The sequence below is a fragment of the Cebus imitator genome, unplaced genomic scaffold (assembly GCF_001604975.1).
Source record: "Cebus imitator isolate Cc_AM_T3 unplaced genomic scaffold, Cebus_imitator-1.0 Scaffold30, whole genome shotgun sequence".
Lineage (NCBI taxonomy): Eukaryota > Metazoa > Chordata > Mammalia > Primates > Cebidae > Cebus > Cebus imitator.
In genome coordinates this window covers 3150826-3168488 of record NW_016107345.1, presented here as the reverse complement: position 1 = coordinate 3168488, position 17663 = coordinate 3150826, and positions in this window count along the sequence as shown.

The window sequence follows — 17663 nt, the reverse complement described above, 5'->3', positions numbered from 1 at the left end:
GTTGGGAGCTTGAGACTAGCCTGACCAACACAGAGAAACCCAGTCTCTACTAAAAATACAAAATTAGCCAGTGTGGTGGTGCATGCCTGTAATCCCAGCTACTTGGGAGGCTGAGGCAGGAGAATCGCTTGAACCCAGGAGGCGGAGGTTGTAGAGGTTGTAGTAAGGCAGGATAGTGCCTCTGCACTCCAGCCTGGGTGACATAGTGATACTCTGTCTCAAAAAAAAAAAATAAAAGTTTTAAAAATGTTACATATAGGCTGAGTGCAGTGGCTCACGCCTGTAATCTCAGCATTTAGGGAGGCTTAGGCAGGCGGATCACTTGATGTCAGGAGTTCAAGATCAGCCTGGCCAACATGGTAAAACCCCATCTCTACTAAAAATACAAAAATTAGCCAGGCATGGTGGTATGCACCCGTAGTCCCAGCTATTTGGGAGGATGAGATAGGAAAATTACTGAAACCCAGAAGGCAGATGTTGCAGTGAGGCGAGATGGTGCCACTGCCCTCCAGCCTGGGTAGAAGAACAAGACTCTATCTCCAAAAAAAAAAAAAATTACATATAGTATATACCAATTCTGTAACTACATATGAATCTATAGAGATATATAAATTCATAGATATTTCTATGAAGACATATATTCTTTCAGGCTCTTTGCTCCTTTGGAAACACATTATTAAATATCATTTTGTATTTTTTTTCTTTTTTATTGTAGAGTAAACATCATTCCATGCTATTAAGCATTCTTTAATAACATTCCTATAAGGAAGTACAGACATTGACTTAACTGGTTCCTTATTGTGGCCGTCTGGTTTATCTCTAGTTTTTCCATATTATAAACAATACTGTGGTGCATATTCTCGTGTTTATTGTCTGATTATTTCCTTAGGATGGCTTCTTAGAAGTGGAATTGCTGGGTTAAAGGGAAAGGACATTTTCTAGGCTTCTGATTCTTATTACCAAAGTGCCCTCCAGAAACACGGTACTAGTTGTATTCCTGCCAACAGTCTATTTTTGAGAAAATTTAAGTCCAGAACAGTGAAACAATGGAAATTCAAGATAAACCGTAGCAGCTGGATTCTGTGTCAGATGAGCTGGGAAGCCCTGGGTTGAGGAGAGAGCCTCATGGGCTGGCTTGGATCTGCAGGGAAGTCTTACTCTATCACCCTCCCTGTTTAGCTCCTTAGTAAGAAGCCCATTAGGTCAGATACAGCCTCTCTGCTGGGACAAAGTTCACTCAGGCATCTTTTGGCTTAAGCAGGAAAGGAGGCCCTACCTTTAGCTTACCCAGCCCCACTTTCTCTGAGCCGGGTCGATGAAGCAAGCTAATAGCCCAGCCAGTCCAGCCAGCTTGGGGGGCTGTGGCTAGAATAAGCCACTTTGCTGCAGGCCTCACCATCCTTCTCTCCAAGTTATCTGAAAACTGGCTATAGATCAGATCCTGCATAGAAGCAGAAGCCCAGAAGTACCTAGCAGGGGCTGCTGCCAGCCACTTTTCTTGTCCCCTCCTCTGCAGAAATGGGACCCTTTCCCTGCTTAAGGCTTTTAAGAGCCTGGGCCCGGCCGGATGCTGTGGCTCACGCCTGTAATCCCAGCACTTTGGGAGGCCCAGATAGGCAGATCACAAAGTCAAGAGATCGAGACCATCCTGGCCAACATGGTGAAACCCCATCTTTACTAAAAATGCAAAAATTAGCTGGGTGTGGTGGTGGGTGCCTGTAATACCAGCTACTTGGGAGGCTGAGGCAGGAGAATCGCTTGAACCCAGGAGGCAGAGGTTGCAATGAGCCAAGATCACACCACTGCACTCCAGCCTGGCAACACAGCGAGACTCTGCATCAAAACAAAAACCGAAAACCAAACAAACAAAAAGAGCCAAGGCTCAGCCTTACCAGCAATATCAGTAAGCTCAGCACCTTCTCCCCCGTTTCCCACCCACCAGACCTGAAGTAAATGAATAAGAATTCTCATTACGCTTTTAAGTATTTTTTTTCTGTTGTTATTGCTATTGTTATCAGAAGTCGAATCTGAGACAGAAAGGAAGGGAGGTCTCTGGGAAGTCTTTGACCTCCAATTTCTTCAATAGCTTGTGGTTCCCAGCTTGTATTGCACTGTTTTAACATTTCCAAGCTGGACAGCAGACAAAGTGGTAGGGTGGGGTAGTGTGTGTGTGTGTGTGTGTGTGTGTGTGTGTGTGTATGTATGTGTGTAGTGTGTAGGGGAAGCATTGTTTCTGGACAGAGTGTTAGCACCTCTAGATTAGTGAGAAAGACCACTAGACTCAGTATACTAGGTCTTCAAAACACTGTTATTCATCACAACCCCAGATTGAAACAATCTCTATACCTAGCAACAGTAGAACAGATAAATTGTGGTGTATATGTGCAATGGAATACTATACAGCAATGAAAAAACAAAGTACCATTACACAGAATGTGGGTGGCTCTCACAAATCTAATGTTGGGTGAAAAAGCCTGACACAGAAGAGCACATTATATGACCCCATCAATACAAAAGTTCAATAAAGCTAAGTGTTTAGGGATGCCTTTAGGTGGTGAACTACAAAGTAAAGCTGTGATTTCCATAAAATTCGAGGTAGTGTTTACCCTTGATAGACGAGAGGACAGAGGCTGTGATTGGGAAGGGGTGTGAGGAGGCTTCCGGGTGCTGGCAATGAGCTATTTCTTGACCTGAGAGGTAGTTACAGATGGGTTTCCATTTTACAATAATCCTTTAAGCTGCATCCTTGTATTTCGTGCATCTTTCGGTATGAGTGTAGTTGTGTATTCTTGGGTCTGTACGTATTTAAAAAGATAAAGGGCCAGCATCCTTCCCGGGTAAGCCAAGAGTTGACTCGAATATTGCATACCTGCGGTGCACATCTGTGATGCGTATCAGGGACTCCTTTGAGCCTGTGCTCTGTTAGGCCACTCTAGTCGATGACAATCAGTAAGACTATGTGACGGGGCAGAGAAAGAAGATCGACCCAACTACTGAGCCACAGAGCTGTTCACATACTTACCTCACTTAAGCCTCAGGGCATTTAAACTCAGGGCAGCAGCAATCACACAAGAATCATTCCGGTTTAAAAAGCAGAGGATAATCTATTAGAAAGAAATTCCCATCTGTTAGAGTCAGATAGCCTGAGGTCAAAACTTGTCCATGCCTGAGAAATCTATAAAACCTAGCATAATAACACCTCTTTCTAGAGCTCCGGGGAGGAAATTAATGAGCCAGTTTGTAAAGTGCCTGACACATATAGATGCTCAATAAATGCTAGAAATATTATTCTCATTTTACTCAAGAAAGCACAGCGCCCAGCTGGAGTTGGAACCTTAGGGTCATCTGTTAACAAAGGAAGGACTAGACATTCCAACCTGGGTGTTTCTCTCTTGGAGTCCAGGACACCTGTGACTAGCTGTGTCGTGGTGGGAGTCTAGACTGTGGGAGGTCTAATACAGTGAGAGCAGTTCACAGGCTGAGGTGGGATTTCACATGGAATGTGACATTTGAGCTGACCTCTGAAGAAGAGGAAAGGCATGGCAGGCAGAAGAGTAGCATAGGCCCAGCCGCAGAGGTGTGAAAATTCATAGCATCATTGGTGAACAGTGGGTGAATGATTAAGTCACTCAGTTTATCTCAGTGTTGGGTTCCATATCCATGGAACAAAAGTAAGAATAGCTGCTCTGCTTATATTATGTCATTATTGTTATTTTTTTGAGACAGAGTCTCGCTCTGTTGCCCAGGCTGGAGTGCAGCGGCACGATTTCCCCTCACTGCAACCTCTGCCTCCCGGGTTCTAGTGATTCTTGTGCCTCAGCTTCCTGAGTAGCTGAGATTACAAACACCCGCCACTACACCTGGGTATTTTTTGCATTTTTAGTAGAGATGGGGCTTCACCATATGTTGGCCAGGCTGGTCTTCAATTCCTGACCTCAAGTGATCCACCTGCCTCTACCTTCCAAAGTGCTGAGATTATAGGTGTGAGCCACCACACCTGGTTCCTCCTCTGCTTATTTTAAAGTGCTATTCCAAGGATTGAAGGAGAGTATATTTGAAAGTGTTCTATGAATCATACACATTGTTACTTTTACAGTATTATACAAATTTAAGAGAGAATGTGTGTGTATATACGTGTATGTGTGTGTGTTTCGATACCCAGGGAAAATCTTAAACTTGGCATATGCGTGTGGGTAAAAGAGGAAATCATTATTTTACTTTTTGACTGATAGAGACCATTCCCAAGCCTGGGGCACAGAAGAATAAAGGGAAATTCCTGGAAATACTGACCTGGAAGAGTCTTAGCACACCCAATGAAACCTAGCATATAGAGATAATGCTACAACCTAGATATAGTGTTAGGCCAAATTTTGAAAATTAAAGTTTATTGTTAATAAGGATAGAATTTTTAACACAAACGCTAGGATGTCCAGGATTTGTTGGCATTAAATAGAAAAATGTAAAGGGGTGCCGGGATGGTGGCTCATACCTGTAATTCCAGCATTTTGGGAGGCCGAGGCGGACGGATCACGACGTCAGGATAGAATGGCCAACACAGTGAAACCCCATCTCTACTAAAAATACAAAAATTAGCTGGGCGTGGAGGCAGGTGCCTCTAATCCCAGCTACTCAGGAGGATGAGGCAGGAGAATCGCTTGAACCTGGGAGGCGGAGGTTGCAGTTAGCTGAGATCATGCCACTATACCCCAGCCTGGGTGACAGAGTGAGACTCTGTCTCAAAAAAAAAAAAAAAAATGTAAAGGGGTAAGGATGAACTCATCTTCTGGGAAAAGCTCGTGAACAAAGAACTGACCTTTTTTAACCAAATCATTCACATCCTCCTGGCATCTTAGACTCCTCTGGAAATACGAATAGCCAACACTTCCTGTGGGCTTACTATATGCCAGGCACTTCTATATGACATTTTAATTGATTTCCTACTAGTAAATTAATTATAACAATATTGTTAATCGTCACAACAATCCTGTGAGGTGGGCTACCTTGCTCACTCCATTTTGCAGATGGGGAGACCTTAGGTAAATTGACCATGGACCTATAGCTAGATAAAGAACTGAGATCTGAACCAGGCAGGTCTGATTCTGGAGTTCACATGCTTTCCTTTCCCCTCTACTGCCTTTCAGCCTGGTGCATTTATCAATGACAGTGACCATTTACAAGAAGATGATTTACTTATCTTTTTGAAATTTAGCCTAGAATTTCTATACTTCCTAAAGTCCAACTTTTGTCACCTACTTAGAATTCAGTGCAGTGGACAGAATGTTTGTGAGGATCACTGTATCTCTGAGAGGTGTCTCAAATGCTTTTTTCCTTGCTCAAAGTTTTCAGAGTTTCAGAAAATATAAAAATGGCTGACCCGTGTTCAAGAACATTGAAAAATTTTAATAAAACCACTGGGGAGAGAGTAAATGGGCGGGGACTGACATGAAGCCATGGTGATAATGGTGAAGATGGAGAGAAAAGAATGACGAGGAGAACCTGGGAATGATTCTGAGCCTGAGAGCCACAGGCCTCACCTAACAAAAGAATTAGCAGGCCATAATCAACAGGCATGATGCCCTTTCATGCGGGATGCTAAAGACTGGCATTCACACGATAGAAATAATATTGTTAGTGAATGGCCAGTAAGATCTGCCTGGGCCGGGCTCAGCGGCTCACACCTGTAATCCCAGCACTTTGGGAGATTGAGGCGGGTGGATCACCTGAGATCGGGAGTTCGAGACCAGCCTGACCAACATGGAGAAATCCCATCTCCACTAAAAATATAAAATTAGCTGGGCATGGTGGTGCATGCCTGTAATCCCAGCTACTCGGGAGGCCGAGGCAGGGGAATTACCTGAACCCAGGAGGCGGGGGTTGTGGTGAGCTGACACTGTGTCACTGTACTCCAGCCTGGGCAACAAGAGTGAAACTTCATCTCAAAAAACAAACAAAAAAAAAACAAACAAAAAAATTTCCCTGAACAGCCACTAGAACATAAAAATAAGTAAAGAAAATTTAGTTGGTTTGTCTAGGGTGGTCTCTCCCCTGTTATCTTAACATCCCTTCCTTAATTGCTGTCTCAGCTTCAACTAGAAATGAATGAATTGGCAGACTACCCCATGGCAAGGGAGCTGTGTGGCTGCCCCCTCTGCTGAGGAGAAGGTCAAGGATGTCCAAGGTGCTCTGTTCCCAACTTACAGCCCCAGATGTCATGGTACATGTTAACCACCGCTCCTTGGCAACACTGATGATGAAGACACACCCTACCTCATGTAGGTTGTGTTGCCGGCAGGTTTTGGCATCAGGGACAGGGGATTAACTCAAAGCGAGGTTTTTCCTCAAGCAGAGAAAAAAAATTGGCGATGGATAGAAGAAAGGAAACAAGCTGAGAAAAAGCCAAACAAAGAATAGTGGTTGGATGATTCATGAGGTGGGGTGCTCCTTTCTGGCAAAAAAAAAAAAAAAATATTATTATAAGATTGTAATCTGCCTATGGCGGTCTTGTTCTTTAATGACCACGTTCTCTTTCAGAATTCTAAGTGTAGGTTATGCCTGGGAACGGCAAGGATTTGAAATGAAGGACTCTTTATCATAAGTGGGTCCATTTCCTCTGCTGTTCCTTGCGGTGAGGGCTATGGACATGGCCATTTCAATGCCAGCCCTGCAGCTAAGTCATGGTGATTCATTATGTTTTACTACCTTTGAAGACAGAAGAAGGAAAGTGCTTTAAAAATCTGCCTTGGTTTGCTCCAGAGAGACCTGGGGATTATTTGCAGGTTACATTCTTTCCGGGCTCAGTAACTTTTTCCTCACTGCTATTGTGAGCACTTTCATTGTTTTAACCAATAATAGCCCAAGTGCAGCCAGAACTCTTTTCTTGGGACAGGAAGACCCCAGGAAAAGCCGTCAATTAGTAACCATTCATAGTATACAATTGATGAGTGTCTGTCTTTTCCAGTGCTGCTGAAGAGCAAAAAGTCTGGGCCTCCAACTTTGACCAGATGGAGAGGGACATTGCAAACATTGACCTCCATGGGCTATCCTTGAGGGGTTCTGCAGCTCTGCTTCAAGAAAAGTAGGGGTTTTTTTTTTGTTTGTTGGTTGGTTTTTGAGACAGAGTCTCTCTCTGTTGCCTAGGCTGGAACGCATGGCGTAATCTCGGCTCATGGCAACCTCCACCTCCCGGGTTCAAGCAATTCTCCTGCCTCAGCCTCCTGAGTAGCTGGGATTACAGGCATGTGCCATGATGCCCAGCTAGTTTTGGTATTTTTAGTAGAGATTGGGTTTTGCCATAATGGCCAGGCTGGTTGTATAGTTTTTTTGTTTTGTTTTTTCTTTTTTTAAATCATCATTCAGATAAGTTTAAGAAAAACATGTGAAGTTAGATTTAAAAAATCCTTCCTTTAGGGAGAGGTGAGCAGTGACAGGGTGAGGCTGGGTGGCGGCACAAAGTAGCAGGGACAAGATTCCTGTTACGCTTGTGTTCCTGTAAAATTGGGTGGGGACCAGTCTGGCCTGAAAGGAACTTACAGATAAAATTTCCCTTCCTCAGCTAAGAATGAGGGATGTGCTGATAATTCAATGATTAAATCTGAGCTTTAGAAATTGCTTGCAGTGCACCTGGGATCCTGGAAGTCTCTGTGTCCTTAGGCCAGTTACTTTGTCTCTTAGTGCCCCTTCACTTGAAAGTAAAATGGGGATAACACAGGGATGGAATAGTACAAACATCATAGGGTTGGAGCAGGATCAAATGATTAATTCATGGAGTACTCAACAGATGTTGACTATTAATTGTTATTAAGGCTGTGACATCACAATAGGTCTTCTGTAGCACAAATTAGCCAGAAGTTTCAATTTTTAATTAGCTGTATGATCTTGGGGCTGAATTTTCTCATCTGCAAAATGAGGAAGCCGTCTCAGATAAAGTGTAAATTGACCTCAGAAACCTGGGATTACACTCTTCTTTTCTTCTTCTTCTCTCTTTTTTTTTTTTTTTTTTTGAGACAGAGTCACCTAGGCTGGAGTGCAGTGGTGTGATCTTGGCTCACTGCAACGTTTACCTCCAGGGTTCAAGCAATTCTCCTGCCTTAGCCTATCGAGTAGCTGGGATTACAGGAGCACACCACCACACCCAGCTAATATTTGTATTTTTAATAGAGACAGGGGTTCTGGCATGTTGGCCAGGTTGGTCTCGAACTCCTGGCCTTATGTGATGCACCTGCCTTGGCCTCCCAAAGTGCTGGGATTACAGGCATGAGCCACGGTGCCTGATCCACTCTTTTAATTTTGTTAATGGAAATACTAAGTAAAATAAGCAGGCCAAGGCAGGTGGATAGCTTGAGGCCAGGAGTTTGAGACCAGCTTGGGCAGCACGATGAAACCCCGTCTTTACTAAAAATACAAAAAATTAGCCAGGGGTGATGCTGCAGGCCTGCAGTTCCAGTTACTCAGGAGGCTGTGGCAGGAGAATCACTTGAGCCCTGAAGGTGGAGGTTGCAGTGAGCCAAGATCATGCCACTGCACTCCAGCCTGGTGACAGAGTGAGACTCCTGTCTCCTTTCTCCAGCCTCAATAATAATAATAATAAAATGCAGTTCTAAAGCATGTCTAGTGATAAACCTTATAAAACAGGAGATAGGTGAAAGATGTGAAAGAGTTTTTAGAAAGTTCTTGGAAACAATTCTTATCTCAGACATGAGATCATGTTCTCTTTGGGCCTTTCCAGCCCTGTTTTATCTGGGTCTGAAAAAAGTGACTGCATCCTGGTGTCTGCAACTTTCTCAGGGCGTTCCCTTTCCTTGCCCTTTTCAACCTCTAGTGCCTTCCTCTGTTCCTTGCTTGTGACCCCTCCTCCATTTTCAGCAAGCATCTGTCTGCTTCTTCTGACTCTGATTCCTCCTGCCTCCCTTTTATGAGGAGGGTTGTGACTGCATTAGACCCACTTGGATAATCTAGGACAATGTCCCCATCTCAAGAACCCTTAGGCTATCATGTCTGCAAAGTCCTTTTTGCCATTAAGGTAATATCCACAGGTTCCCGAGACTAGGACATGGATATCTTTGGGGGCCATTACTCAGCCTACACCCCAATACCTTATCCTTCAAATCCCCTTACAGGACAGCTTACCAGGCAGGAGGGAGGACAGAATGCGATCTGAGTGCCAGTGTCCTCTCACTAATATTCAGCAGCTCGTGACTGTGGCTTTGGGGCCTGTGTGGCTTAGGTTTGCAGTAGGTACTCAGGAGAATGTTTGTGCCTGAAGGACAGGATCCCGTCAGAAGACCATATTTCTCAGGAGCCCCTTTTAACTGTCTTTGTGTGTTTTGTGCCTTTGCAGATAAACAAGTCACATTTGGTGGAGTGGATATGCAAGAAGTTAGCACATCCCAGTAAAAAGTGACTTTCATCAAATCACATGCTGACATTAGCTTTATAACATTTTTTTTTTTTTTTTTGAGACAGTCTTGCTCTATCACCCAGGCTGGAGTGCAGTGGTGTGATCGTGGCTCACTGCAACCTCCGCCTCCTGGGTTCAAGTGATTCTCCTGCCTCAGCCTCCCAAATAGCTAAGATTACAGGTATCCACAACCGTGCCTGGCTAATTTTTGTATTTTTAGTAGAGATGGGGTTTCACCTTGTTGGCCAGGCTGGTCTCAAACTCCTGACCTCAAATGATTCACTCACCTCAGGCTCCCAAAGTGCTGGGATTACAGGTGTGAGCCACTGCGCCTGACCAGCTTCATAACACTTTTTTTTTTAAGACGGAGTCTTGCACTGTCGCCACACGATTTTTCTGCCTCAGCCTCCTGAGTAGCTGGGATTATAGGCACGTGCCACCATACTCCGCTAATTTTTGTGTTTTTAGTAGAGATGGGGTTTTGCCATGGTGCCCAGGCTGGTCTCGATCTCCTGATCTCGTGATCTGCCCACCTCAGCCTCCCAAAGTGCTGGGATTACAGGCCAGCCTCCGCGGCGGGCCCATAACCTTTTAAATGAACCCATTCTGTAAGGCAGTGCTGCAAGCTCTTGGGTTAGTACGCAGAATCTGTGCAGTCGGGTTACAGACCACTCAGCCTTGTTTTCTTCTTTGTGTGCCCTTCCCTTTTGTTGCGGCTCTGGTGTTCGCCCCTGACTTTCATGACCTTGCTGTCATCTTTTAGATACTGGAAGCCTTGTATCCAGCTTTCGGGGGCATTTCTTCACGTTTCTGCCTGCTGAGTGTCTCCCATGGGGAATGGCTTGAGACTCCTCAATTGGTTTCTCTCCTACAGCCTCACCCTCTCTCTGCAAATGGAACCAAAGCTTGAGGGAGACCCTGCTGGGTCCTGGGCAGAGGCATAACTGACCAACCAGAATATATTACGGGGACAAGTCAGTAATGTACCGGTGTAAATGCTAACAACTGGCTCTGCAGAAAAAAAGCAAACTCCCATCTGTAGGATTTGCCTATTTTGTGATGCAAATACACCCACTGTGTCTGTTTCAAGCTGTCAGCGTGGTGTCAATCCAAACATGGAGTCTAGAAGAGGTGAGCACAGTCAACTCCAGCACACCGGGGCCAAGCAAAGGAGAAGCCACCTCTTCCATGACAGAGAACAGCTCGTCAAACACACTCTCTCCGGAATCTGTTTCAAAGGAAACCTTCAGCATGGCCGCACCTTCTCTCTGATTTGGAACTACATTTTGCTCCTCAGCCTTTCCCACTGTCCTTCCTTTTTTCTTGTGTGAAGTCACGCTGGCCTCATAGTTACTTTTACTGGCCAGACACTCCCCATGAAGGGGACGTGAAAGGGCTGATGGAGGCGATCTGCTCCTGTGCGATGCAAGTGTCATACACAAGGAAAATGGTCAACTCATTGCAATATCCAAGGTGCATTAGTTGAACTAATCAGTCTATGGCTATGAAAAAAAAAAAAAAAGAGTGGGATAGCAAAGAAAGAAAAAAAGGGCGGTGGGAGAAGGTAGGCGGAATATGTTAAGTTCATAGAGAATCCAAATTTCAGTTAATGGCTTTGACCTTCTTAAATTCCTGTTCCAAAATCAAATGGATGCATATTATTTTTCTTCCTTCTCCATCTCCACACATAATGGAGTGGAGCACAGCGAATAACAAAATCACCAAAAATGAGTGGAGGGGAGAGCTAAGGGGACCAGATACTTGGCAGGCTGAGGCAGGAGAATTGCTTGAACCTGGGAGGTGGAGGTTGCAGTGAGCCGAGATCACACCACTGCACTCCAGCCTCGGCGACAGAGCTAGACTTGTCTCCAGAAAAACAAATAAAAAAACAAAAACCAAAAAACGAAGTGACTGAGAATTGATCAGACATGGAACTGTAACAGCTAATGTTGCTGACGAAGACATGCAAAGGTACAATGATGATGAAAAACCCACATGTCTGGGCAAAGCTCTGCAACACAGTGTCTGCTGTGCTTTTTTATGGGCCTTGCCCTAAAACACAACCAAGCAGAGGCCAAGCCTGGAGGTCATGCCGCTCACTGGAACAAGGCGCAGACAAGGGCATCTGAACCTTTGTTTGGTTGAGCTGCTCATTCTCCATTGTGTGCCGCCTTACTGGTTCTGACATGTGCCAGGTCAGCCTTCTCCCACTCATTCCACTGGCGTTTGTTAAAACAGCATTCACCAAGATCTGATCTGGATATGTCCGGTGGCCTGGCTGGAACTTTCCACTTTCCAGGAGAGGAAATAAGGGGTTCACGAATTCTAATTTTACAGTTAAAAACAAGGATTCTCAACCATAAAACTGGGAGAAATTCTAAAGAGTAAAGGAGGAGGGAAACTGAATTTTGTCCTACATAGCCCTTGGGCCACTGGGCCACTTGGTCATCGCATCAATTAAAAGGTAACAAGAGAGTTAAGAAAAAGTATAGATCCAAATTGGCTAATAAGGATATCCAGACATAGGGTGAAATGTAAAATATCCGACATCTGGTGGGGGTGGGCGGGTATATTCAGGGTGGGCTTGGTTTGTCTTGGACTTTATTCCCATCATCTACAACAATTCTGGACCAATTCTGGACAACCTAGGACCAGAATTAGGGTGAGTGGAATGAGGATTCTAAGGTGGAAAATTTAAGGTTTATGCAAATCTTGCCATTACACTTGCACGACCCTGAGAGGGAGTGCCACCTTAAATACTGCGCCCTAGGTGCCTCACTCTCATCCCAACCCTGCCAGTCCATTTAGGGATTAACACATATTTTTCAAAAAGTGTTTCTTCCATGGACTTAGCTCAGTACCTCTTTCTAAGCCCCATAGGAGACATTTTAGGGAATAGGAACAGAAGCAGTTCCTACCGTGGGAAACCAGTGGCCTCATTGCTAAATGCTGTCAGGTAGACCTGGGTTAACTCAGCGCTTACTGTATCCTTGGGCAGGTCAGTTAACCTCTGGAGTTTCCTTTCTTCATCTATAATGTGCAGATAACAATACCTACTTGACAGGATCACTGTGAGCATCGGAAGTAATTCACAAAAAGTGCCAGTGACAGTGCCTGGCATATAGTATGTGCTCACTAAGTGGAAGCTCTTCTTGTGTTACTATTATTGCTGGTAGTAATGGTGATGTTGACAGCACCAATCAGCCAACAGTCTTTAGGTGAGAACACACACATGGACTTGTTGCAAAAAAAAAAAAAAAAAAATCCAGATGCCATATCTGAGGACAGATTTATGTCAGATTCAGATGCACATAACCCACCTGGGGCCCTGACAGCGTGTGCAGGAGTTTCCCGGCATTTTAACTAATCGGGACCACAGACAATTCTTCGTCAATTACCTATATTCATGTACTACAATTTTTTACTATAAGTATGTCTCATGCAACATTTGGGACATACTCATACCAGAAAACCGTTTTTCATTGTTTATTTGCAATTCAGACTTAACTGGAAATCCTGCATTGTATCTGGCAACCCTTGGAGGGGAGAGGAGTTGGTGCAGGGACTCTAAAGTTGGGTGTGTCTCTGGAATGCACATTTGCACTGAGGGCCCCCGAGGCTCCACACTCGGCACAACCAGCAGGTGAACCGCGGAAGCCTTCCCTGGTTGTTTTGGCTCCTGACTTTCTCCTCCCTTCCTCCTCTCTTCAACAGCTTCTCCTGCTGCAGGAATGGACACGACAGCTGGCAGTGCAATGCAGATGGGAGAGGCAGGGTGGGGTGAGCTGGTTTAAAATTACACAATAGTCAGCTGGCCCCATGCACCTCAACAAGCTCCCCAGGAAATGCTAGCTGCTTTCTGGGGTTGCCACCACCCTCACCAGCCCTCTGTTTAGGGGCTCTTCTGTCTGATGTGTGTTTCATAAGAGAACGAAAGGAGAGAGGGCTCTTGCAGAGAACTTTTGCTTCTGGAACCAGAATTTTTAAAACAAGCCTCAGTTTCCTTGATCTCATTGTGACATTCTGGGTTATGTTAATGAATAACCTCAAAGGAAAAAAAAGGGAAAATCATGACTATAAAACAGAAATAAAAATGAACACGTTAAAGATTTTATTTAACTCTAATGAGGAAACGGATAAGATGTTACAGTAAGTTCAGATAAGTAAAAAAAACAAAAGCACAAATTCATATGGAGTCAAGGAATGCTGAAATGAATGAGCAAATGGATACAAAATTGGATCGGAGTGTCATGGGCTGAATTGTGTTCCCCAAAATTCATATGTTGAAGTCCTAATACCCAGGACTTCAGAATGTGCGGGTCATTAGGGTGGGTCCTGATCCAGTATCACTGGTTCCTTTACAAGAAAAGTTTGAGTTTGACACATGCAGCAGAGAGCCCATGAGAAGACACAGAAAGAGTGCAGCCATCTACAAGCCAAAGAGCAAGGCCTTGGAGGAAATCAACCCAGACAGCACCTTGATCTTAGACTTCAAGCCTCCAAAACAGTAAAAAAATAAATTTTGGTTCTTTATTTTTTTGAGACAGAATCTCGCTCTGTTGCCCAGGCTGGAGTACGATGGTGCCATCTCAGCTCACTGCAATCTCCTGCGTTCAAGTGATTCTTCTGCCTCAGCTTCCTGAGTGGTGGCTAGGATTACAGGCACGCGCCACAATGCCTGGCTATTTTTTTTTTTTTGTATTTTTAGAAGAGACAAGGTTTTACCATGTTGGTCAGGCTGGTCTCGAACTCCTGACCTTGTGATCCATCCGCCTCAGCTTCCCAAAGTGCTGGGATACAGGCGTGAGCCACCATGCCCAGCCTAAATTTTGGTTCTTTAAGCCACCCAGTGTGTGGCACTTTATTATGGTAGCCCAAACACACTAAGACAGAGGTGAAGAGGTCATTTGCATGTCTATAGATGAGAATCATTTTAAATTCCCATTAGTTACCATTTATGGAGTTGTAGAATAGCTCCCTTAGAATCAGATAACCCACTCCCTGGCAGCTAAGTGCCCTGGCACCCACCCCCCTCAAGCCCCTAAGGATGGGGAGCTGGGGTGGCAGGAGCTTCTGTCCCCCATATTCCATGCACCTCCTTGCTAGGTGTAGCATCTCCACCCTCCTAGTGAGCAGCGGCCTGCAGGGCATCCCTCCCAGACACTTGCCTTCTTGGGCACCCTCAGCAAAGGGGCAGGTGGGGACACTCCAAGTGGTGTGGCTCTCCCTACACGCGCCCCACCTCCATGAGCCAGTTCACCCCTATCGGGGACTGAGCGGAGGCATCCCCTCCTTTGTACATAGTCTCCGTGGATGTCCCCGCCCTGTAACCACCAGCTCCTTGCTGCTCTCCTTTAATGTCAAATGGCCCCTGCCTAGGGCAAGGCCCAACCTGTGTGTAGGGGTCCCCAGCAGCAAACACTGGAAAGTATTTTTTTTTCTTTCCTTTCTTCTTCCCCACCCCTTAATTTTAACTTTGTGGTAACTGAGTGTCCCTGTGTGCCACGGTGTGAGTGTGCTGGCGGCAGTGCATTCCAGAGGCCTGATCCATCTGGAGTTTCAAGGGGTGAGGGGACCAGAGCAGTGGGACCAGCGTGGGGGTCAGCTTCCCTTCCCCACCTGGAGCCAGGGGGTGCCAAGGTAACCAGCTGTGGTCCTGCCCACTGCCTCCCTGACCCCTACCCCACTCACACCCCTTCTCTATGAACTTAAATCTCAAAAACCACTTGCCTCCGTCTCTTCTTCCACTTCCAGCTGGAGGGGGAATGTGTGCTGGCCAGGGCGGAGGACTGAGCGCCTGACTCCCCCGGGGTCCCTGATTCAGCTGCTGGCTGTGGAGCTGAGTCTTCTCCCCTGTAACCTCTGCTAGGCCAGCACCCACCATCACTACCTGCACCTGCTGTGGTCCCACCCTCTGGAGGCCTGGGAACCTGGCTGCAGCCAGGGAAGGCTGGAGAGGCAGACAGCAGCACCCACCAGCTGGTTCACCTCCCCGCCTCTTCCCCGGGAGCCAGGCCCTACCTGTGTAGTTGTGGGTGGGCTGACTGTCAAGATGTGTTATGGCCGGGCGCGGTGGCTCACGCCTGTAATCCCAGAACTCTGGGAGGCCGAGGCGGGCAGATCACAAGGTCAAGAGATGGAGACCATCCTGGACAACATGGTGAAACCTCAATCTCTACTAAAAATACAACAATTAGCTATGTGTGGTGGCACACACCTGTGGTCCCAACTATTGGGGAGGCTGAGGCAGGAGAATCTCTTGATCCAGGAAGGTGGAGGTTGCAGTGAGCCGAGATCCCGCCACTGCCCTCCAGCCTGGCGGCAGAGCACAATTCCGTCTCAAAAAAAAAAAAAAAAAAAAAAAAAAAGAGACATGTGTCAAGTGCATTTGTATCAAAAATAAAGAAGTGACCACACACACACAAAAAGGAATCAGATAACCCAGTCAGTTTAATAATAAGAGTTAATTATGACTAGAATCAGCAAACTGCTTGTGGTCAAATCTAGGCCTACTGCCTGTTTTTGTAAATGAAGTTTGTTTGCTTTCTTGTTTTGAGGCAGGGTTTCACTCTGTCACCCAGGCTGGAAGAGCTGTGACTACAGGCATGTGCCACCATGCCCATGCCCAGATAATGTTTGTGTTTTTGGTAGAGATGAGTTTTCACCGTGTTGCCCAGGCTGGTCTCTCAAACTCCTAGGCTCAAAGGATACACCCACCTCAGCCTCCCAAAGTGTTAGGATTACTGGGGTGAGCCACTGCGCCCGGTCAATAAAGTTTTATTGGAAAACTTATCTATGGCTGCTTTCACCAGACAAAGGCAGAGTTAAAAAGTTGCCATCTGCAAAGTCTACAATTTTTACTATCTGGTCATTTACAGAAAAAGTGTGTAGCGTCTTTTCTAGACAATGCATGGTTTTCCATTGAAACACAAATGTTTCCCTGCAATTGGGAAGGTCATTCAAGGTCATCCAGCCCAGGGGTTCCTAGATTTTAAGATCTTACGTATCAGTAAAATTTCAAAATAAAAATTTGAGGATACTTATAGGGTCTCCAATATTTACTTTTGTCAAATATAACTAGCTCATGAAAGAAGACATTTTAACCTCTCATAAAAGAAAATACTTTAAAGTGAATAGCATATGAAAAGCTTGTTGCATTACCCTTTCTTTCATTTCTCTGAGTTTTGGTAAGAACTTCACTCCCGACCAGGCAGTTAATGGTTTGGATTGTGGAACCACTGACCTGGCGCAGTCTCAGGCACCAGCTGCTGACTGTGTCCAGGGAGGCTGCTGGGTTGGGCCTGGAGTCACTGTCTTACTCCTGTACCCAGGCTGATGCCCTCTGGGGAGAAGGGCCAGGTTCTCTCGGGGGTGGGTACTGCCAGCGCTGGCTTGTGCATGTGTCACACACTCCCTCCAATGATGAAGGGTCTTGCCTTGCTTTAAATAATATGCTTTTTCCTAATGAATAAAAATTCTCAGTGTAGAAAACTTGGGCGAAAAATGGAAACTACAAAATTCACCTCCACGCAAAGAGATTTAAAGATTTACTGATATACAGGGGGAAATAAAAATACTTTGCAATCTAAAAATCCTAAAGAGACAAAACCTAGCCTATGTCCCAGAACCATCATGGAGCCTGATACATGGCAGGCACCAATACTTATTGAAATAACAGGCCAGGCATGGTGGCTCATGCCTGTAATCCCAGCACTTTGAGAGGCCGAGGCAGGTGCATCATGAGGTCAGGAGTTTGAGACCAGCCTGACCAACATGATGAAACTCTGTCTGTACTAAAAATACAAAAATTAGCTGGGTATGGTGGCATGCACCTATAATCCCAGCTAGTCAGGAGGCTGAGGCAGGAGAATTGCTTAAAACCCGGGAGGCGGAGGTTGCAGTGAGCCGAGATGGCACCACTGCACTCCAGCCTGGGTGACAAAGCCAGACTCCACCTCAGAAAAAAAAACAAAAGATTTATAATTGCCATGAAGAACAATTTAAGAAGCAAGGATTATTTGTGTTCATTAGTGTTCATCACTTTGCTGTCTAAACAATTTACATAAATTATCTTATTATTAAACTGCCCTAATGATACATGCAGTAAAGTGACATTTAAAAATTGATCTAGTAGGCCGGGCGCGGTGGCTCAAGCCTGTAATCCCAGCACTTTGGGAGGCCGAGGCGGGTGGATCACGAGGTCAAGTGATCGAGACCATCCTGGTCAACATGGTGAAACCCCGTCTCTACTAAAAATACAAAAAAT